Below are 24,849 nucleotides of genomic sequence, written 5' to 3' on the forward strand. Positions count from 1 at the left end.
TGCATTAATGAGTTTCGTTCAACAGATCCATAACATTGAATTCAAATTCAGGGAAACCAAAAATGGAGCATGTGTTTAGCATATAATGTGGTTTACTGACATACCGGTCAGGAGAGCATATCAAAATGATAACTCAAACGTATCTCACCAAGATATTTACATCTGATTCAGTTATAATTAAGTACTCCGAATTTTCGATTTTAAGTTTCTCTATTCTGAATTATATCTTATTCTGATTGACAAACTAGAACGGGGTTGAACCCATATTCAATTATCAAGATTTTTTTTTCGGATTGTCCTAAAATAAAATGATTATATCTTATTTTGATATACGTACAACTTTTTCTGAAACACGGACATCGAAGTCAACGGCTCAAACCTTACATTAACGAGTTTCGCTCAACAGGTTCATAAAACTGAATCAAATTTTTGGGAAACCAAAAATGGGGCATGGTTTTATCAAATAATGAGGTTTATTGACCTTCCACTAGAAAATTTTCTCGATGCATTCATATCTTGATAAGTTATAATTTTGATAGGTTTTGTTCTGTCCAATATCAAACTCTGCTATCTGAATGAGATATCATCTTGAAAGGAGAGTATTTCAAATTAATATAATTTAGCTATAATCGCATAGATTTTTTGATATAATTTGAGATATTTTAACATTCTACGAGTAGGGGAGAGTGGGGATACTTGATCCCCTTTTCTTATTTTCACCATATCTTTTTGGAAAAATTTAGCAACTCGACGACTTTGACATTTTCTGACAGCTTGTAACTTCAAGTTTCTATGCTCCAAAAATTAGAACGATACTTGAACCCGTTGATGAACTAGAAGCATTTTCGTGGGAGTAAAAAAATTGCGATTTTTCTGAAGTTATGGGAGACTTGATCCCTTTTTAAGGAGACTTGATCTTTTATTCAGGAAGCCCTAATCTTATATATAAAAATGGAGGCATTTTCTTTGTGATAACATCACGTATGAATGGTCGGTCGGAATGAAGTGAAATTTGGTATCCGAGGGTTTTTTGGGTCAGAGATGGTTTGTATAATAGTTTCAAGAATCTCACTTTTTATGAAAGGGGGGTCCCCATACAAAGTTATCTCTTCTTCACATCTTCTTATATATAAAAATGGAGGCATTTTCTTTGTGATAACATCACGTATGAATGGTCGGTCGGAATGAAGTGAAATTTGGTATCCGAGGGTTTTTTTGGTCAGAGATGGTTTGTATAATACTTTCAAGAATCTCACTTTTTATGAAAGGGGGGTCCCCATACAAAATTATCTCTTCACATCTTATATATAAAAATGGAGGCATTTTCTTTGTGATAACATCACGTATGAATGGTCGGTCGGAATGAAGTGAAATTTGGTATCCGAGGGTTTTTTGGGTCAGAGATGGTTTGTATAATAGTTTCAAGAATCTCACTTTTTATGAAAGGGGGGTCCCAATACAAATTCAACTTTATTTGTTACGATTTCCATAAGAATCGATTCGCGAGCACGATGAAGTTAAGTGAAGTGTAGATGAAATCAAACATTCATTACGATTACATAAAAAGGTAAAACGAAGTTTACCGGGTCAGCTAGTCCATGTATAAAAATCAAACAAAACCCCAAGATAGAATGTTAATTGACTATTTTGGTCATGTTTGTTCTCATTTCACAATTTATAGCAGACATAAGAAGAAAATTCTATAACTTTGTCTCAACGCTAAGTTGTATACTTAAAGGCGCTATTTTTTATAATTAAGAGAAAATTAATTTTTTTTGCTCTTTTCTTCAGACAATTGTTTGATAAATATTAGTTTTGGATAAATATAAGTAATTTCGTAATCAGCAATCATATCGATCAATTCAGAAGAAGAATACGCCGTTTGGAAGGGGGGATCAATTGTACCCAACTCTAGGGGATCAATTGTACCCATAATCAACATTTTAGAAAACTTTTTCTGAAAAAAGTTGAGAGTTTTCCATTACTTTGAAAATATGGCATTATGAAGTTCATTTTACGCTCGAACGATTGATATATTGGAACAAATATTTTTTTCATGATTTTCCAATGTAAGGAACATTTTAAAGCGATGAAAAAAGATCTTCAAGTTACATTTTGTGAAATTTTTCAAACAAAGTTCAATTACTCAAACAATTTTTTTGTTGAAAAATTTTAAACTACAAGCAATGTTATTTTGCTCATTTTGGCACATTTTTCTAGAACATTTGATCTTTGTAAGACATTCCAGTTTCGAGATATAGCTAAGGAATCAAGTATCCTCATTCTCCCCTACTGAAAAATAAATCATTTAGATAGGAAAAAAAGTATCAAAATATCTCATCTTGATATAATTTAGTTTTTCCCTTCTGATCGGGCGCCGGGGCAGACGCCACCCTGGAAAACACCGCCCGGGCGATCCAACCAGAATGGCTAAGGACATCATTGAATTACGAAAGGGCTCTCAACTTCGCAATCAGAGTGCTGGGATTTAACCCGTTAGACCACCCTTTCGAGGGCGAACCCAGCAGTTGTTATTCCTCGGTTCTCACATCTGGCGACGAAGGTGAAATTCTGGAAGGAGTTCTTCAAAGGTAGGAACCAATTCAAATTATTGAAAGGAAGAAAACTTAGTTCGAATTTCGATTTTTTTTTTATCAGGCAACAGCCGCTGCTTTTAGCAGAAACTAGGCACAAGCCGCTGCTTTTTGCAGAAACCTAGGCATCAGCCGCTGCAATTCGCAGAAACCGAGGCACAAGCCGCTGCATAACGCAGAAACCGGAACCGCTCCAGTTCACAACGTGATCTGTGATTCGTGATTCGCAAAGAGAAACCTGGTCCAACAATCCAACTTTGGTGGAAGACATATCCAACCAACGGTTACCAACGTATATTATTTTTCACCAACAACCCGTATCCAAGGTAATGTTCTCAATATATTATTATTGATGAGTCACCTAGTGGAACATGAACTTCATTATGGAACCTTCAATGATTTTCTTTTGTTTTCGATTCAATTCAAAGAATGGAAAGTTGGAATATTTCACCATTTAAGTTTAATCATCTTTCTGATACGAAAGTAAAAAAAGAATGGTTACGCTGGCGTAGGAATTTTGAAGTAATCGTTGCTGTTAGTGGAGAAAAAAATTCAACGAAGTTAAGAAATATTCTTTTAGCAAAAGGCGGTATTGAACTTCAAGATTTATATTATTATTATTATTATTATTTTTTTATTTTACTATTCTTAAGCTAAGAATATTTGCTTGCATGACAAGCAGCTAAGAATTTCATGAAAAAAGTTTTAACCATTTCAAAATAAAAAAAATTAGAATCCATAGAAAAGCATTCAAAAATGGTAGACTTTGCTTGCTAGAGCTGTTTATAATTGTATGAAATGTTTTGGCAAAGACTATATTAATTAATAAATTTTATGGCATTGCATATCAGTTTTTTTTAAAGATTTTTTATATCCATCCACAGCTTTCAAACAAGCATTCAAAACCGATATAATTAAAAAAAAATGAATTTTGAAAACATAAATTTTATAAAACATTGAATATCTTTTCTGGGGTACAATTTAGGTTTGTGCTTTGTCCACATGAAATATACTGCAAGAATCAAGAATCATTTTTCATTCAAAGTTATATTTTTTGGAACTTTCAAAACATCTCTGGAGATTTTTGAATGAAAAATTATGTTCTCCCATACAAATTTCCATACAAAACTAAAACTCGTTCCGCTCATTCAGGACTGGATGGATCGCTTCCAAAATTTTTATTGCTATTTCTGCTAGCAAAAACAACCAAAAAAAAGTTATGGGAGGTGTAAAAATTTAAGAATTTGAAATTTCCATACAAAGCTTGCAGCGGTCTAATGACCACTACATTTAAGCGAAACAAGAAAACATTTTCTGGAATTTTCTTCCTACTGGATAATTCATCCCAAAAGAAAATGAAAAAAAAACACACACACTGATCCGTTGGGAAGTGAGAATCGAGCTCACAGCACCTTTCTTATATCGTCTTGCCAATCCGACATCTTAACCAGTGTTCTGTAGGACGAGAGATATTTGTCATAGGCTTTCTGCCACCGATCAATTACAAAAAAAACACGCACAACCGGAGATGCCAATGATCCTGATTTTTAGAAACTCAGCCTGATAACCTGATGAGCCATAGTTTTCCCTGATATTTTAAAACTAGCCGATTTTCCCTGATTTTTGTGAATATGAGGAAAATAGGTGGTAATGAACAGCATAAGATAACACTGAAGGAGGTCATTATGTGGAGCGACGACCAAAAAAAAACGGTCCTCACTTTGACAGATATTTCCGTTACTTTGGTGTATCCTGATTTTTATTTCAGCAATTTTCTCTTGTTCGTGAGCGAGAAGCTATTCTTAACGTTAGTGCTAGTACAGGGTTCTTTAGGAAGAAAATCTTTCATGGGTGTTTTTAACAGCAAGTTGTATCGGAGGATAACGATTTTTGGATTCCCTGGCGGTGGAAGATACAACCGCTACATAATAGGGGAAGAATGCTATATATTGAACTCCATCTTTGGAATTCAGCAAATTTGTGACCAATAAAAAAACGATCGTGTTTTGGGTGAAATTTCGATAGTGTAGCTTAAGCTTGTTTCAAATTCGTTTTAAAACCATCATTCAAGCCTTTTTTCTTGGTAAATGGTTTTGGCCACAATTATTGAGCACCATGATTCTCATATTGAACAAGCAGTGTCCTAATCATCGAACACGTAAACATTTTAAACATTTAGTGTTCAATATATGGTACCTGTTCAATAACAAGTGCTTCTTCCCTAGTTGGCCCGTGCCGAGCCAAAATTTGATATGTGACGAGAATGTAATGCTTTTAGTAAAGAAATTCTACCCGCTCATTTTCACCATCTTTTATTTCCTCTTACTTTCTATCTTTCGATTAATTTTCACAATCTTAAGATGTTTTTATTGAAAAAAAAAAATCACTATGTTGACCAAAATGAAACGGATATTGAAGAGTGAGGATGCAGCTACCCAAAATACAGATTTTCCGATGTATAAGAGAGAATAATGATCAATATCATGACTGAAAAAAGTGTGCGCCGGTCGATGCCACACAGAGGAAAACGATGTTAAAAGGTGATCAAAATTGTTTACGCCAAAACGTTTCTTCTGGACATTTTACCTACATTTAGAGCACTTTGAAATGAGCTTTTGATAAAAATGATTCTATCAGTGATATAGATTTTTTTTTGTAATTTTCATTTTAGAGCAATCATGCTTTTGGCAAGTTTTATGATGGTGAAAAATGTTGCAATTTTGTTGAAGATCTCAATAAAGTGGAAGCTAACCTAAAAAGTTAGGAGGGTTTAAAATAAAAAAAATATTTTTATTCAAAGTTTTCAGTTATTTGACGATATATCTTTTCAGGCCGAGCTTATTCAAGCAAAGTATGTTTGGAAGAATTTTGAGCCACTCAAAGTCAAACAGTTTTGTAGAACACACTTAATTAAAATATTCAGACTGAAGTGAGATAGATTGGAGAAACTAAGAAAAAAATAGCTGTTTTCAAACACCTGTATTATTCTTGTTCGGATGAGTTCGGTTCATTTTTTGGTTGCATTAGAATCAGGCAGATTTAACTGCTTTAAAAACATGGAGTTTACAACGTTAAATTGTTTATTTTGTACCTTTATAAATGATTTAAATAAGTTATTTTCAAGGAATCTAGAGGACATTTTTTCTGCATTTAAAATTATTTATCCGAAAAAACAAACTCGTCAAATAAATTGTATTCTAAGTGACAAGAAAGGTTGTAGGGGAGAGTGGGGATACTTGATCCCCTTTTCTTATTTTCACCATATCTTTTTGGAAAAATTTAGCAACTCGCCGTCTTTGACATTTTCTGACAGCTTGTAACTTCAAGTTTCTATGCTCCAAAAATAAGAACGATACTTAAACCCGTTGATGAACTAGAAGCATTTTCGTGGGAGTAAAAAACTTGCGATTTTTCTGAAGTTAGGGGAGACTTGATCCCCTATTGAAGGAGACTTGATCTTTTATTCAGGAAGCCCTAATCCTTGTATAAAAATCAAACAAAACCCCAAGATAGAATGTTAATTGACTATTTTGGTCATGTTGGTTCTCATTTCACAATTTATAGCAGACATAAGAAGAAAATTCTATAACTTTGTCTCAACGCTAATTACATTGCATACTTAAAGGCGCTAGTTTTTATAATTAAGAGAAAATTTATTATTTTTGCTCTTTTCTTCAGACAATTGTTTGATAAATATTAGTTTTTGGATAAATATTAGTAATTTCGTAATCAGCAATCATAACGATCAATTCAGAAGAAGAATATGCCGTTTGGAAGGGGGATCAATTGTAACCAACTCTAGGGGATCAGTTGTACCCATAATCAACATTTTAGAAAACTTTTTCTGAAAAAAGTTGAGAGTTTTCCATTGCTTTGAAAATATGGCATTATGAAGTTCATTTTACGCTCGAACGATTGATACATTGGAACAAATATTTTTTTCATAATTTTCACATGTAAGGAACATTTTAAAGTGATGAAAAAAGATCTTCAAGTTACATTTTGTGAAATTTTTCAAACAAAGTTCAATTACTCAAACAATTATTTTGTTAAAATTTTTTAAACTACAAGCATTTTTATTTTGCTCATTTTGGCACATTTGTCTAGAACATTTGATCTTTGTAAGACATTCCAGTTTGGAGATATAGCTAAGGAATCAAGTATCCCCAGGGATCAAGTATCCTCATTCTCCCCTAAGGTTCGTCAATGGAAGCTTAAAAAACGGCATACGCGAGAGGGAGAAAGATATGGCTAAAGTTTCAACAAAATAAAAGCGCCTTTGAGTATGCAATAAACCCCCGAACAATTATCAAAGAGCACAAACCCAATAGACTCAAATGCTTCGTAGCGTACAAATCTAATATATTGTTTGTTCAAAGGAAAAATATGCGCTTAAATCTCTTTCTGAATTCAAGTATTTTATTTTACTTTTCCTACTTTTCCTTTGAATAATCCAAATAGGAATATTCAGCCTCCGATTTTTCCCTTTTCATTTTTTGAATAGAGGAGAATGAGGATACTTGATCCCTGGGGATACTTGATTCCTGCATCTCGAAACAGGAATGTCCTACAAATATCAAATGTTCAAGAAAAATGTGCCGAATAGAACAAAACAACAATGCTGTTATCTCAACAAATTTTATTTATTTTATTTTTCGAGTTATTGAACTTTGTTCGACAAATTTAACAAAATGTGATTTTAAGATCTTTTTTATTGCTTTAAAAAGTTTCTCACACGACAAAATTTAAATAAAAATATTTATTCCAATATATCAATCATTAGAGTATAATATGAACTTCATAATGCCATATTTCCAAAGAAATAGTAAACTGTGATTTGTTTTAAATAGAAGTTTTCTAAAATAAATGTTGTAGGTATAACATCCCTGTAGTCCAAAAAGACATATTTATCTTCTGAATGGATTGTGATCATTGGTTATCATGAAATCTTTAATATTTGTCCAATTACTAATGTTCATCCAGTAATTATGTGATAAAAAGGACTAAAAATACTGTAATTATCTTAAAACTTGAAAATTGCGCCTTCAAGTATGCAATGATTGTTGGATATCAGACAAACTTTTAGAATTATCTTTGTCTGATATTTACAAACTGTGAAATGAGAACTAAAACAGTAAAAAATTGTCAACGGACCTTTTATCTTGAGATTTTATTAGATTTTTGCCTAGTGTCAGAGCTCCCTGAATTAAGGATCAAGTTTCCTCAAGTAAAGTATCAAGTCTCCTGTAACTTTAAAAATATAAAAAAAATTAGTCTTACGAAAATGCTTCTAGTTCATTTACGAGTTCATGTATCGTTCTAACTTTTGGAGCATATAAACTTGAAATTACACGCTGTCTGAAAATTCAAAAGACGGCGAGTTGCAAAACCTTCACAAAAAGATATGATGAAAATAAGAGAAGGGGTTCAAGTATCCCCATTCTTCCCTAATATTTTTAGAGACAATTCATAATTATCATATAGGTCATAGCTTTCCATAAATTTTTCTAAGCGTATTCGGGTCGGGCCAATCCGAGCATTTTTACCCATAAACCTGGCACAATCCGGGCATTGGATTTTAATATTTTGCATTCAAAAGCCGGGCCATATCCGGGAAAATCTTTGCAAAATCCAGGCATTTCTTATGAAAATCCAAAGAAATAAAAAAAAAAGTCTATTAACAATCGAATTCGAACAATCGAATCAAGTTTCACGCACTAATTCTGGCGAGCTCATAAGAAAATCATGGGAACATGATCTGAATTTAAACAAGAAAAAATGGTTGTGCCTTCACAAATTCTTATACTTCATGTCAACTAATATTTTCGTTCGAGTTTTCTCTTCAAATTTAGTTTTTAAATATCCGTTACACGTTTGCAGTAATTAATTAGAGGAAACAATATTTTATACGCAATATTAGGTATATGTCATGTGTCAGATTTTTGCGTTGAAAGCTGCTACCTCGACAGCTGCCTCTATTTGACGAAAAGTTCGTCAACAAACAAAGTTAAAAGTGCTCTCGAGCTAGCTGTAAGCGCACACCTTTTGAGCGATTTGCAAAAGCACTTATCCTAACGATACCTGCTCATTTTTATACCCACACATAAGCTGTATAGCCCGGGATGAAATATGTTACGCCATCATGAATATTATTCACCCTGCAAACTACTACCTTCTAGAGGGATGTGTACATAAGTACAAAAAGCAACAGCAGCAGTGAGTGAACGAGTGAACTGGAAAGCGCATATCGACTCTTTTCCGTGATAGTTGATCATTACTCATTTCCCAGCTTTTGACCTCACCTTGATTTCCGTCATCATTAATGCATGATTGAGTTCGGTGTGCTGTGCTCACGTTCCAATTGTTATACCAACCCACTCACCTGACTGGATAGCTGCTGAAGAGGAAGACTGTTTGAATTCTTTTCCCAACCACCCAACCTTTCGTTCCGGATTCTGATCATTTTGGTAGAGGGAACTTCGCCATCCGGTTTGTAATTCGACAAATTTCGCTCCAATAGGCTAGCAGCCTTTTTTACCGTCGACATTTTCCGGTGTAAGCGCGTGAAAGAGTCCAAATATTTGCTCGCCCCATGTAAAACCACTGAAAAACGAACGCATATATGAACACTCTGGTACGGCTACTGAAAGAAGCGCGCCCGCATTTCATCCGGTGAGATAATTAATCAATATTAATTGCAAAAACAAACGACACAAAATTACGGCGTAATTGAGAATGTGTTTGGTTAAGCTGCTGGAAATAAGCAGGGTGTTGGCATTCGTGGAGCTGAGCGTATCAGAACTTTAGTTGAAAAAAGATGGAATTTTATCAGGAAAACTTGAAGAAAAAAAAATCAAGAACTGTGTAATGATATTTTGATATTTTCAAATTTGCTTTCTGCTCAACTTAGCTAAAAAAGTAACCGCAATCGTTTTTATCTACATGTATCCTGAAAATTGAGCAGCAGAAATTTCATCCAGGTTTGCTTTCAATACCTGTTCTTTTTTAAATATTTTGCAGATTCATTAAGTAGAGAAAACGCCTGAATGTCGACTATATATTAACATTATAATAATATACCGTCAAATGGGGAATCAGCAGGGTTAAATTAGGGATACCATAAGTACTCTTTTAAGAGTACATGTACTCTTCTTCGATCGTGAAAAAGACGTACCTACTCTTCTTTTTGAGAGTTTTTAAGAAACGTAATCTTTTTTATGAGAGCCATTTAATCAGAAAAACGATTATGTTTGTTTCAGTTTAGGAAGTATGTTTTCCACATCTTATACAAGAAATACGAAGGAAATACAACTTACAAAAAAACAATACCTCACATAAATATCCCATATTTATCAAGGTATCTTTGAATCATAATTTACAGTACACAGTAAAAATTATTTCCTGTATAATTACGCAAATGTCTTGTAACAAGAAGGAGCAGGACATTTACCGTAATTTTACAGGTCGAAAACATGATTACGTGACATTTAAAGTTTAGTGTACAACTTTTTTACAGGACATTTGCTGTAATGATAAATAAATCTTCGTTAACTTTCAAGGAAAACAATTTAAAATTACAGGTTTTGTTACTTACAGGTGATTTATTTTAAAGGTTGCAGTTTACAGTGACACGAAATAGTCAAAAAAAATTTCTGTGTTAACGCAATAAGCGCCTTTGAGTATTCAATAAACCTCCAGTTATCAAAGACCAAAGAACCAATTTACTCAAATGCTTTGCAGAGTACAAATCTAACATATTGTTTGCTCTTTTTGAATTCAAGTATTTTATCGTGTTTTGTGGGATTTTTCAGCACAACATCAACTAACTTCTTTTCCTACTTTTCCTTTGAAAAATCCAAATAAGAATATTTAGCCTCTGACGTTTCTCTTTTCATTATTTGAATAATATTTTAAGAGACAATTTATATTTATCATGTACGTTACCTAAGCTTTCCATTAATTTTCTGAGCGAAGTCGGGTCGGGCAAATCCGAGCATTTTTTACCAAAAACCTGGCACATTCCGGGCAAATCTGGCCAAAATTCAGGCTTTTCTTATGAAAATCCAAAGGAAAGTGAAAAATGAACAACAGAAAAATTATTTTCATTAAGTAACATCAGCGGTGTACAATTAAAATTTTACATTTCCAATAAATGTTTGCACGTGTGTTTCGATGAAATAAGCTCAAAAAATCAAACATTATTTTCAATAATGTAGCTTTTGTTTGAATGTTTTGTAGATTTAGGAAAAATCTGTGTTTTTTCCTTCGATATTTGGTCAACCAGGCCGGACTGAGCATTTTCTTTTTTGTTATTTGGTAAATCGAAGAAGCACAGATATTACCAGGCAATCTCGAATGCTTAGTAATTTCTACTGCTTCCAGAAAATTGGCAGTATTTGAATGACTTTAAATTACATCTTTTGTTTTTTTCATGAAGTTTGTCTTACTCTTTTGCAAAAGTTGTATAAATTTACTCTTTTAAGCACAGCGGGATTTGGTAACCCTACACAGTAAACGAAAATTACCGAGTTCGGTAATTTTTTTTCCGAAATTCTAACATGTGTAAATCGTTAAACTGTTCGGTAAAAAATAAACGAACATCGGTAAATGAAGAACCGTTTTACCGATGTTCGTTTATTTTTTACCGAAAAAATTACCGAACAGTTTAACGATTTACAAATGTTAGGATTTCGGTAAAAAAATTACCGAACTCGGTAATTTTCGTTTACTGTGTAGGTTAAATGCAAAATAGCACGACACTAATTCAATTTTAATTTTAATATAATGAAATAAAGATATCATTGAATGAAAACAAAATGATGATTCACTCAAAAACTTGACCAGAAGTCAATATTTAGAAATGATCTACTATTTTTATTTTTATGTTTATTTGCTTCTTGAATACATTTTACACCATGTACTGTAGTATGGATAAGGAAATAAACAAAAAAAAAAACAGTTATAAAATGATGATACATTTCGGTCATGAAAAATAAAATTAATGAATTGAAAAAAAATGTATAGGTATCTTATATATAAAAATGGAGACGTTTTCTTTGTAACACCATCACGTACGAATGGTCGGTCGGAATGAAGTGAAATTTGGTATCCGAGGGTTTTTCGGGTCAGAGATGGTTTGTATAATAGTTTCAAGTATCTCACTTTTATGGAAGGTGGTCCCAATACAAATTCAACTTTATTTGTTACGATTTCCATAAGAATCTATTCGCAAGCACGATGCAGTTAAGGACGTGTAGATGAAATGAAACATTTATTACGATTTATACTTTAGAACAGGGGTGAGCAACCTTTTGAAGCAACGGGCCACTTCTAATTTGAAATTTTTCCGGCGGGCAGCATTAAAATTAAATTAAGGTAATAATAGTTTCGTAATTTTTTGATAACGTCATATATTTGGCAAAAACAAAACTGGAAATGGATCATTAAAACGAATTCATTTATTTGCATTACTATTTTTTTTTAAATTAAGAGTGAATAAACCAGCTGAATTTGAATAAGCTCATCACTCCATCTAATATTATTTATTACAAAAAAATCATTTGTTTCTCTTTTATTTCGAAATAACGAAATATTTTGAAAGTTTTTATATGGTTCGAGAAAAGATTTGAACTGTTTTCTGGGAAAATCCTTTTTTTTGTTCGAACCGATGCAATGGTATTTTTATCATCACTCCCATTCAAAAATTTCATGGAGCTTTTTTTCTGTGCCCATTTTAGAAAAGTTTTTTCACAATTTATTTCAATTTAGTCGTGGAGCCTGAAATTTGTTTCTAGAAACGGTGTTTCTTTCAACTTGAAGTTTCGTATGAAATCATTGCATTGAAATGTTAAGCAAAGTTTAAAAATCATGAAAAATTCATAATTTCAAACCAGATCTGTCAAAGTTACAGTTCACATTTTTGATTCTGGAAAATTCTTACAGATTTCATAAATTTTATCAATTTAATTTATATTCCCCTTTGATAAGCTTTCTATGATTGAATCATGAAAATCTTATGACTTTGGAAATGTGGATTTCTTATTATAAAAAAAAATCACCCAATTAAATCAATGTTTGGCATGATTTGCCAAAGAAATTTCTAAACATCGCATCGTACATAACAAGGAAAAAACGAAATCCACATTTCATTTCAGTGCAAGGAATCTCAGAACTGATCTTGACTTATTCAGAGACGCTGAATCCTAATATTTAATTAGTTTTTTTTGTAAGCTCGAGTTTTCGAGATAACGTTTAAAAATAGGTTAAATATTAGTTATTCAATTTGTGTAGTACTTTTTTGACAACAATGTGAAATACAATTACTTATTGACTCAATGCTCAACTTTTCCGAAGACCGCAAATTATTTTGAATTCTTAGAAAATAGTTATGGAAGTTTATTTCTCGTACTTGCAAAAAACGGCAATTTCGACGAAATTTAAAAGAAAATTTAAACTAAATTGAACTTTTGATATTTTTTAACCCGAAAGTCAAATCATTTCACAGTCTTCAATGAAGTTGTTAAATGAGTTAAAATCTTTAACATCCAATATTCAATAACTATCTTTAACGATGTCAACAGAAGTTGCAATCTTATTTTTTGGAATTTATATATATTGTAGAGTTCAATTCTTTGAAAGCGTTGTATAGCTGATACAAGAATATCTTGGCAATATCTGAGTCCTTGAATAAATGAAAAGTAGTAAATTGATTAAAAATCAGCTTTCGGATTTTGTAGGTTTATTAGTTTATCAGTTATGAAAGATCGAGTGTACCCAAAACTGATCAATTTAAAAAATCCACCCGCCATATCACCGAAACAAGAAGTGATGGACGAAAACTGTAAAATATTTTGAATTCCGGATGCCAAAATCTTTCAAAATCAGTTATTATAACTAAGGCACCAAATATGCTGTTCTCCAATGTAATCGTTAATATTTTTTTCGGTTTAATCACAGTTGATGTTTTTGACTAGAAATCGTAATTTCGGTGAGTCATGTTGATAAGAAATGTATAATCGTTCACCCAGTCTTTATTATAAAACGTTACTTATTTCCAGCATTAATCAAGAACAAAAATATTTCACTTCATCATACAATTTTAGCTCAGCTTATAATGAAAAAAAAAACGACATAACTAACTGAATATAACGTTTTTTCAATAAATAATATTGCATCTTTGCCTTTAAAAGAACTCAATGAAAAGCTTAAACCCTACAAAAAAGTCAACAATCTGGATAATTATGGGACAAATGCAAATGCAAAAAAGTGACGGGCATATCAAGTTATTGGTATATCATTTTTTTGGTTTTGAAGGGACTGCTATTTTATGATAATTAATATTTCGTAGAAAAAAATCGTGAATGTGAATTTAATTTGAGATAAGCTTCGCGGGCCGCACAAACATGTCTCGAGGGCCGCATACGGCCCGCGGGCCGCGGGTTGCTCATCCCTGCTTTAGAAGGTAAAACGAAGTTTACCGGGTCAGCTAGTTTTCTATAAAAACCTTGCAAGTTCAAGGGCACATGCCATATGTGATGCATAGTTTCAGGGGTAAGAAATTCATTGCTGCTTTATATTCGAGGGAAGATTTTTTTAAAATTTGTTCGAAATTAAAATCACTACAAGAACCCCTATTCCTGTCTCCAGAAGCGCCATTTATGGTTATAGTTTTTACATCTTGTTCTTGCGCAGATTACAAAACTTTTCCCATTGAGCCATGCCGTCGACCGTGGCCTAGAGGATAGCTTTCATATCTTCTTAGCCAGAGTTCATGGGATCGAATCTCGATCACGGCACACATAGCACTCTTTCTGTGGTCTGGTGGTTTTAGCATTTGTGAAATGCTAGCCATCATAAACTTGAAAGATGTACACCTAAAAAAGTACATTGAAATTATTTACCCAAAAATTCATGAGAAACGATATAACTCGAGTTATCGGATTAATTATCAAGTTTCGCTCCGGGAGGGTGTGCAAAACAGAAGGAAAAGGATGTACATATTTCGTATTATCTGAAGAGGTCCCTACTACCTCGAATAAGCGGGGTTCTACTGTAATTGGAATCCAAAATATTTCCACTCAATCCAATTCTGTTAATTTGTTGAAATTATCCAAAAGTTGGGTTATTCGAAGAGATAGCAGTATTTAGATGTTGACAAACCACAAAAAAACATTATAAACCAATCCATTTCAAAAAGAGCTTTTTTTATTGACTTACTTATGGCTTTTTTACTTCAAGCCATAATGCTGAGATACAGTCAAAAATAAAACCTGAAAAGAAAGTATTAGAGATGTGTGCGCATTTAAGCGTATTACCTAAATTGTGTACATATTGATTACTGTTTGCATATTCAAAGGCGCTTATCGCGCTGACTATATTACGGCTCAAAATACATTTTAATGAAAGCAAGATGTTAAAGTGATTTGTTGTAAGTCGTATTCCTTTCGTAGTTTTAGCGTAAGATGTGAAACAACCTCATAAAATGGAAGAAGTACGTTGGTTTTTCAGATCAAATGTCTTTCAACAAAAAAGAGTAAATTTGGTATAATTTCACAAAAAAAGAGTCCGCTCATTTCTCGACCGAAATAGAGTACGTATGGCAACCCTACCTTAGAGTTAAGTAAATTAGATCTCTTCGAAGAAACATAAAGTTTCACTAAGAAATGTGTGTGTTCGTTTTTTTTAATTCACAAGCATTTTTTTTTAAACCATCTTATAGATCTAATAGTGCCAAACATATTCTTCAACATTTTTTTTTTTTTTCAAAAGTCATCAATTATATCGAAAGCTAATCCAGTGAGCTCATTTTCATCATGAGACTCTGAAATATTCTTGCTCTTCGCATATCATACGTTAAATTTCACGCCCTCAGTTTGTTGCTTTCACTCAGTCCGTCGTTTCCGCTTTTCCGGAGCTGGTTTCCGGTTGAATGGCAGTCGCCAGCAGCAACTTTGTAGGCCATCATAGATGAGGCAGCAATAATATGCATATGTATGTATTTATGCACACCGTCGTCGTCGTCGTTGAGTTCCAGGCACCGTCGTCATCATCGTGGCTGGCTGTCGTACGCTTATTTCCTTTTTTTTTACTCTACCCTCTCATTTCATTCAATCCTGCCTTTGCCGATACGGAACTGCCGGAATTCAAATTTTATCCATTAAAAGATTAGCCTCAGTTGAAACTTATTCCAATCGGCTTATGTAAATTATTTACGCTCCTCGCTACTGCGAGCAGGAACCAATGGAAAATTGTGCAGAAGGTTTTTTTTGGAAGCCAGATAATCATATTAAAGTATTTTTTCGGGAAATCGCCAAAATTGTCTATTTTTGTTTCGCCTTGGAAGGAGAATTTTTTATTAATAAAAAATCAAATACAAATATCATTTACTGACAAGATTTTAACTATAATAGATTTGTAAACCTTCTTTTATTAAAATTATGACATCATTGAACATTGTATAAGTTTTAAGGCCTTTGGTAGATTAAATCAGTTGATTTCTGGAACACTTTATAAGCGGGCAAAGATATGTCAAAACTGCAAAAACAATGTCTAACTTTGTTCAAGCCGATTGGTCTTCAGCTTGAAGAATTTAGTGATTCCAGAATGTTCCACAAGTAATGACTCCACGTTCCAGTTCTTCCACGTGCTTTTGAATGTTCTGGAATTATTCATAATCGATTGTTCGAAGGTTCCAGAACAATCTGATTTTCTCTTACCTTCGCGTTTCCGTTCTTTCCAGAACATTCGATGCACTTATAAAGGATGTTTGTGTAGCGAGACGAGAAAGTTACCTTTGAAATTCCGTGCGCGTTACAGAACAAATCCGTAAAGTTAAGTAAATATCGCCTAGTTAAGTGTACAATCTAATTAAGTTTATAAACCCACCAAATTGTAAGTTAAGAATGAATAGAGAACCTTTAAGTTAGAAACCAGTGTATTCTTTCATTATAAAAAAAAAATCAGTCCACTTGCGTAAACAAACTTAAAATTTTTAAATGGTTTAAAGATTTTTCTTGATCAGACTTATAACGCCTCCAGGTAGGCTACGAATGATTTTTGAACTTAATAGCATGGCATATTAGGTATGAGGAAATATTTTTGTTGAAATGAATAGCTGATAAATTCATAATCTAACGGTATGTTGATGATTTTATCCGATTGTTATTGAGTTGCAGCGAATTTTACCTTTGTTGTACAATTGACGTTTTTTCGGAACTGTAAAAAAGAGAAAAAAAAACATTATAAATATTAGTTTGCATTGAATTCATTTGGATAAATTAATCTTGGTTTGTGAGCTGTTAGACTTATATTCGATTGGAAACAGCTGTTCGATTACTTTTATATATAGAATGATTCTGTGTTGATATAAACAACAAAAATCTTTTAATATAAGTACAAAGTGCTGTTTTTACTGAGCAATTTTTAATAGTACGTTTCTGTCCTTTGCTCATTACAAAGTGTTAACGGATCTCAGTTCAAATACGCACTCCTTCAAGACTACAAGAGGTTTGTTTAGATCGCAAATTGATGAATTCTTTTTTTGTGAATTTCAACGGAAAGTAACCTTTAAAAAAACATTTATTATTATGAATTAATTAAAAAAGGTTTCTAATCTTGTTAAGGAATTTTAGAAGAAATGTTAACCTTCATTCATTTACTCAAATTTGTAACGCACTTCAATTCTGCTTCCTTGATGAAAGCTAAACGTGATGTATACCATAAGAGTGCATTATGATTATTTGTCATTTCAACAGGGTTCTTTCAAAAGCAAATTCATTTTCAAACGTGTGCCATTTATTTGTTGTTGTTTTCCTTTCCCTCAAATTAAACTGCTTACTTAAATTTCCAGTTCAAATAAAGCACGTAAAATGTTCTTTTAAACAATAAGCGCCTTTCAGTATGCAATTTTATTCTGAGTCGATTTAGGGTAATTTTTTTAAAATCTCATGTCCTGGGGTCTACAAAACTTCGTTTTGGTTCAGAACTCATCCCTGATTTTTTGCAAAATTTTTAAGGAACGTTTGCATGAGTAAATTTGAACTTTTAGGTTTGTATGGGAAAATTGAATATTTTATACTGAAAACCCAACATCATTTTTGTATTTTTCTGTGGATAGTTTTAGTGCAAATTTATAAATTTTCTAAAGGAAATTTTTCGCTGAACAATATTGTCTAAGAGCATAATTTCGTACCGTCAAACGGGGCATCATTCAAAAGCAGGGTTAGATGCAGCATTTGTATACCACAACACTCATTCAATTTTTATACCAATAGGTATAGGTACTGTAATAAAGTTATCATTGAATGATAACAAATTGAAGATGACATAGTTTTTGACATCGTGAGAGAGTTTTTTAAAGTTTTTGATTGTCAAAAAAAAATCGAGCAATAGATGCACAAATTTTTACATTTTTCTATGCCACAAAAAACTTTACCTAGTGTGACGGATTGGCCTACAAACTTAATATTGCTTTCATTATCGTATACAAAACCCAAACCGTAAACCGTAAGGCGTATAAATTGAACGTCTCGGTGGTCGAGTGGTTAGCGTGGTAAGACGTTAATCGCTGGTCCCCTGATGGCATGGGTTCGATTCCCATCTCGGTACTGGGTATTAAATGTTAATCTTAAGTTGTCCATGTCATTTATTCAGTCTGTAAGCCTAAATCGGCTAAGACGGTGTGTGTCTTTAAATATTTTTCGAACAATCACCAATTTTTTTTTTAAATAAAATTTTCATAATTCAGTTAGGTGTCTAGGGCAAAATGCAACAAAATGCAAATCAGAACTAAATCTCATAACTCGCGTTTCCATATACTGGGATATGATTGTTTTGCAGTATGAGTTTGTTAACATTAAAATTTCATCCATCCTAAGATTTGTTTTCATGATTTAAGCTAAAAGAATATTTTGAAATATTTTTCACCCCTAAATGTATGCATCAGATTAACACTTTTTTGTTAAAAACATTTTTGGTAGAAAAAAAAAATAAAATTTAAATCGAACAAAACCAAAAATTACTGCAATTAATACTTCATGCGTTATGACATCACAAATGTATCTAAAGCTATAAATTTTCGAACGTCTTCATTTGATTTTTCATTAATTACAGGGTTTGTTGCAACTTTCCCCTTTTTCTTAGTAAGGTGAAAATCACATGTTTTTGTAAATTTTAAAATAACTGGTAAAACCAATAATTTTTCTGACTACGTCAGTTTGGTGTCCCATCAATCTTAAAACTTTTGATGTACAAGAGGAATGATTATCTATAAACATTAAGATTCTATAAGCCATTGAAATTGAAATGTGTTGCATGTTACCCCAGTTGACGGTATCTTATTAGACAAATAATTAATTAGGTGTTTAATGAGGGCATATCTTTTGGTATTGAAAAACAATAAATTCAGTTGACATCACTGCTGGGTGCCTAGTGAGGTAAATATTTCAAATTGCTCGTATTCATTCGGGGCATAACTTGAGAAAAGATATCAGGAAGAGTGGATAAAGTCCCAATTGGATCATCCGATTTGAATTGTTAAGACTTTTTTTTCAGATGAACAATCTGTTTCTTGGTTGCCAATCCGATTGGATGGCCCCTTTAATTATACATACTAACACACGAAATACCCCTTTGGGAACATCCATAAATGACGTAGCATTTGGGGGTAGGGGGGGGGGGTTGACTTTGTTTGACGAGAGGGGGGGGGGTAGGGGTTCATGTAAAGCTACGTAGCTTTAATTGCATAAAAAATCTAAATTGTTTTGAGTAATTTTCACTTTCACGCGCCCCTTGGTTGTGCGTGCTCCATACATACGCATAAATTCGCAGATTTTGTATTCTCTCCCTCTCTTTCGGGCGAAAACGTCAAGTCTGTCGCCGTCCAGTGATGTCAACCCTCCAGATTTTCTCTGGATCTTCCAGACTTTTTGGACTTTTGCCAGACATTTTTTTTGGTTTCCAGACTTCCAGACTTTTGTGATTTCTTCCAGACATTTCAGAATTTTAAGTTTCGACATGAATTTTCAGACAAAACAGTAAAAATTCAAAATTTTCGTTGCAAAATGTCAGGAAATGATTCGAATGAGCTATTAAGGAGAGAGGAATGCCACGAAGATGGTAAACAAAACAGGAAGTAAAGCTAAAACGTAGCCCCGCGACATCACCACAATAGTCTCAGGCATTGATAGTGTATGGAATGTATGATTATGATGAAGTTATAAGTGTTATTCCCTAGACTGCAATATTGCGATCTGGCGACCAAAAAAATAAAAGGTCATCACCTATAAACTTCGCCATTCAGACTTTTCCAGACATTTTTTCAAAATCTTCCAAACATTTCTGAAAAACAGTTGACATCACTGGCCGCCGTCGCCACGATCGACGCCCAACACGAGAGAGGTGTCGAGTCCGGAGGATCAAAGTTCTACCGAGCTCGGTAGATATTTTATTCCCGAACTACTTTGGACAATCCTAAATGTTCCTAAAAGAAGTTTACAGCAGGTCCGTCTGTCTCAACAATTTGTAGTACAGAGTAGGCAAGGAGAGGGATGTAGAGAATAGGAGCAAGAAAGATGATAAAAGTGAATAAAATTAATTTGTAGTACAAGCATTTTGATAATTATAAAGAAATGAATTCAAATTATAAAAGTAAGGGAAGCTGAAATGTACGGAGGAAAAGTGTTTTTTTTAACCGCAGTCTGCTGATTTGATGACGCCGACGTTTAACTATGGTCAGTGGTTTAACTGTGACTTGAGGCGGAAAGAACGGAATCCATTTTGTTTTTGTGATACAGAGCTAGTGCGATTGGTTAAAGATTCAAGTGTTTTTAAACGTGAGTTTTAGATAAAAGAAGTGGAACTATTTAAAGAACCTGACGTATCTAAATCTGACGAGCTCTGAGCGGCCGTAAGAGAAAAAAAAGTCTTGCTTTGTGTGGCAGACTCGACCTCCCAGTAAGCGCGTCCTCTCAAAAATCGACAGAGGATGTAAAAAATTGAGAGTTGAGTCACCGAACTTAGAATAAAACGGTTAATTTCGGCGGCACTCCAAGAACGCAAATATTCTCATTCGGTTTGTCCTCCCGAGATACCTAGAGGCAACGAATGCGAACGCGTACATGCGAAATCAGTTTGAATCGTACACTCGTACGGTGCAGTCGACTTCTCAGGCAGGCAAACACGCGTCTCGAAGAGAAACATACAAACACGATTCGGGTTGTTTTCGTGTGTTTCTCTGGGGGGCGTGTCTTAGATTATTTCGTGGCACTTACTCAAGGCACGCGTACGGTGTGTTCCTCTCTGCCGATGTGATGATGCAAAATCGCCAGAGAGATCGTTCCGATCCCTCTGGCGATTTGAGTTACATCTCTGCCGATTCATGTTTACTGGGCTCGAGTGGTCTTTTTCAGGCTCTGAGTGGCCTTTTCCTGCGGCTCTGAGTGGCCTTTTCCTGCGGCTCTGAGTGGCCGTTGGGTTTAAAGAAGAGTCTTGCTTCGAGTGGCAGACTGACAGACCTCGAGTGGTCTTTTCAGGCTCTGAGTGGCCTTTTTCAGCGGCTCTGAGTGGCCGTTGAATTGAAGGAAAAGTCTTGCTTCGAGTGGCAGACTGAAATACCTCGAGTGGTCTTTTTAGGCTCTGAGTGGCCTTTTCCCGCGGCTCTGAGTGGCCGTTGGATTGAAAAAAAAAATTCTTGCTTCGAGTGGCAGACTGACAGACCTCGAGTGGTCTTTTCAGGCTCTGAGTGGCCTTTTTCCGCGGCTCTGAGTGGCCGTTGAATTAAAAGATTTGATTTGAGTGGCAGACTGAGAGGCCTCAAGTGGTCTACAGACAAAAAAAAATGGAAAATGCAAATAAGAAACAAAAGTATTCAGAGATAAATGGAATAAATGAAGATAAAATAAGGAGAACAGAAGATGAGAAAGATAAAACGATGTGAAAGAAATAAGCAGAGAGGTTGTAACAATAAAAAACAAGAAGATAAAAAGATGAGCGAATAAATTTATGAAAAAAGGAAAGTTTTTCAGATAAGATGAAGAAAGGAAAGAAAGGAGATAAAAAAAAACGAGAACATGATAGGTGAATTTCTGAAACATGAAATGTTTTAGTTTCAGAAGCTGGAAAAATAAGATAGGAAGAAGATGATAAGATGAGAAAATTTCATGAATGGTATCATTCGTTGATTTTGTTAAGCTCGTATGAAAAAAAATTATGAGAGAAATATTACAAGACGATAGATTGAAAGATGAGTAAAAAGAAGCCTAATAAGAAAAAGGAATAGAATTTAAAAAAAATTAAAAGAAAGAGTAAAATAATGAAAAGAGGGAGTCGATAGAACAAAGCTGTTCTTTGACTCAGTAAATAAATGATGATGATGATGAAAAAAAAAGTGCAGTTTAGGATGAAAGAATTTTGAGTTAGTTAACGTATGAAAAAAAATTATGAATACCTTTAAAAATCCCTGGAACATTAAATGTTTTGGAGATAAGACAAACAAGGGATCATAAGATGATAAAATTAGAAATGAGAGGGGACAGATGAAAGAAAAACAAATTAAATGAAAAATAGAATGAAAAAAAAAATCTTAAACCAGACAAAAAAAAGGCAAATAGAACAATTTGGTGAATAATGGGGACAATAAGAAGAAAAATAAAAGATAAAAGAAGACGTAAGATTTAGATATTATGTATTCAAAAAAAAGTTCTGTTCATTTTCAATGATGGTTCTTATCGAGTGAGGAAGAGTTTTGAGAATTAGATAAATTGAAGGTTATCAGGTGAGAGAAGAAAGAAAGGGTAAAGATAAAAAAAATTGAGAAGATGATAGATTTATTTCTGAAACATGAGATATCTTAGGTCTAGAAGCTAAAGAGATAAGAAGAGAATAGGATAATATGATAAGAAATTAAGGGAGTATAAATGTTATTATTCGTTTATTTTTTTAAGGTCCTGATAAAACAAAATGAAAAACGAATATTAAAATGTGACACAAAAAAGCACAAAATGATTTAAAAGGGAAGATGACAGAGCAAAAGCTGCAATGTTCGTTGACTCAGTTAAAAAAAAAAAGACAAGAAAAAAGTGTAGTTTGCGATGAAAATATTTTGAGTTAGTTAAAGTATGAAGATGAGAGAAAATTATGATACCGTTCAAGTTATGGATCTAAAAAAAATTAAATGAAAGAAACAGTGATAGTCAAAATGCGAATTTTCAAGGTGATTGTGAAATAAAATAAAATAAAAGTCCTGTCGGGCTGAGAAAGAATATCAAGATAATAAAAAAAATGTTGGGAAGTCTAACCAGAAAAACGGCAATTTTGAAGATTTGTAACTAATTCAAAAAGCTGAAATTTATGACTAAGATTCTTATTTGAAGGAGTATCTGACGATGGATATATATTGGAAATAGACGATCATCAGTACGCACAAGCAATATATTTCTCTATTTAATCGTTTTATGTTGGCCATCATGCTTAAAATATGATGAACTAAGAAAATATACATAGAAATTTTTTTTAAAGAAAGAGTAGGCAAGAAGAGGGATGTAGAGAATAGGAGCAAGAAAGATGATAAAAGTGAATAAAATTAATTTGTAGTACAAGCATTTTGATAATTATAAAGAAATGAATTCAAATTATAAAATTTAATGAAAACAACTAGATTATCCGTTGTCTGTGAGCTGACAAGAAAACTGAAACAGTCCGACAAATCCATAGCGAAGATACTAACACTAGTGAATTAACATATTTCAAGTGGATATGTATTGGTGCATTTGTAAACGATTTCTCCGAGTGAAAAAACGAACGGAAGGTAAGAAAGTCAGTTGATAGAATATTGTTGAGACAGACGGACCTGCTGTAAACTTCTTTTAGGAACATTTAGGATTGTCCAAAGTAGTTCGGGAATAAAATATCTACCGAGCTCGGTAGAACTTTGATCCTCCGGACTCGACAATGGTGAAGTGAATGACGGTTTCGGTCGGAGCGATTAAATTAAAAACCGATTTTAAAATGGGGGGGGGGGGGGGGATTTATTGAAGCTACGTTATTATCTAGGGGGGTCTATGACATTGTGACGAAATGCTACGAGGGGGGGAGGAGGGGGTATAAAATTCAAAAAAAAAACTAAGTCATTTATGGATGTTCCCTTTCTGTATTCAACCACCTGCAATGTTTACGAGTTCAATAATTGGATCACAGCCTGTTCTTAGTCAGTTGTCCGAATCAATAAGAATTTGTCCTGATTTGCGAAAGATCGTCCTGATTTTTCAAACTATTCTGGTTTGGTATGATTTTTGAAAAATGTACGGAATTGTCCTGATGTTAAAAAAAACTAATCTGAAATTGAATTTATCGTTAAATTATCAGGATATCGCAAAAATCTGTAATGAAATGTTCCGTTCAGATAATATTTGGTAAGTACCTCTACTTTTTCAGCACTTCGGAATGATTAAATTCGGTTCAAGCTTCTTCAGAATCCAGGTTGCAGGTAAGTTTTTCTGGTAAGTCAGCGTCGAGGTAAGTGTTCCAAACTCACAGGTACGTTCACTAAATTTTATTCCTTTTCAACCGTTATTTCATTTTAAGCTAACGAACATTTATTCTTACACCTAGTAACAACTTAATTTACTTATAACTTTACAATTTAGATAAGAATTTCAATAGTGCGACACAGATTTGTTTTGATGAATGTTCATCGTATGACTGCCAGCAGAGAAAAAAGCCACCACGTTTTTTCGGAAGGGCCTTTTATAAAAGCCCTGGCGGAAACTGCTCTTCGTAGTTTTATCACTGTTTAGTCCCTTTTAGTAACTGCTACCGCAAACTTTGACAGAAGGCCTCATCGGCTAAACTTCAAATTCCAGCTGGACACCTAGATACAGGGATGTCAGGTGTCCTGATTTATCAGGATTTGTCCTGATTTTCGAGAGACCGTCCTGATTTTTCAAAAACGCTTGAATTGACCTGATTTTTTGAAAAATGGCCCTTAAAATGTCCTGATTTGTCCTGATTTTAAAAAAATATTTAAATCATAACTAAATTTATTGTTAAATGATGGTAGAACATCAAACAAATCTAAAATAAAATAGTTTAACCAGTTAAACCAATGAGATTCTTTGATTCAAATGACATTTAAATGAGGTTTTTCGATATTAACTGCAGACCAGAAAAGGTTATTCTCGCTTCAGTTGCATAATTCGAGGCGTCTTCAGCACCTATATTTCGCTTTTAGTTATGCAATCAAAGCAGAACTGCAATTTGT

At 33.5% G+C, this 24,849-nt stretch overlaps 1 protein-coding gene across 1 annotated transcript in view; it reads right to left on the reverse strand.

Moving 5' to 3' along the window:
• Positions 1–24,849, reverse strand: part of LOC129739041 (irregular chiasm C-roughest protein-like) — a 557,100-nt gene that overhangs the window by 445,023 nt on the left and 87,228 nt on the right. Inside the window, exon 2 of the mRNA XM_055730416.1 lies at positions 16,779–16,808. The gene's annotated coding sequence lies outside the window, so the exon portion shown is untranslated. The remainder of the gene's footprint in view (positions 1–16,778; positions 16,809–24,849) is intronic.

This window comes from Uranotaenia lowii, chromosome 1 (assembly GCF_029784155.1).
Source record: "Uranotaenia lowii strain MFRU-FL chromosome 1, ASM2978415v1, whole genome shotgun sequence".
In the NCBI taxonomy this organism is placed as follows: domain Eukaryota; kingdom Metazoa; phylum Arthropoda; class Insecta; order Diptera; family Culicidae; genus Uranotaenia; species Uranotaenia lowii.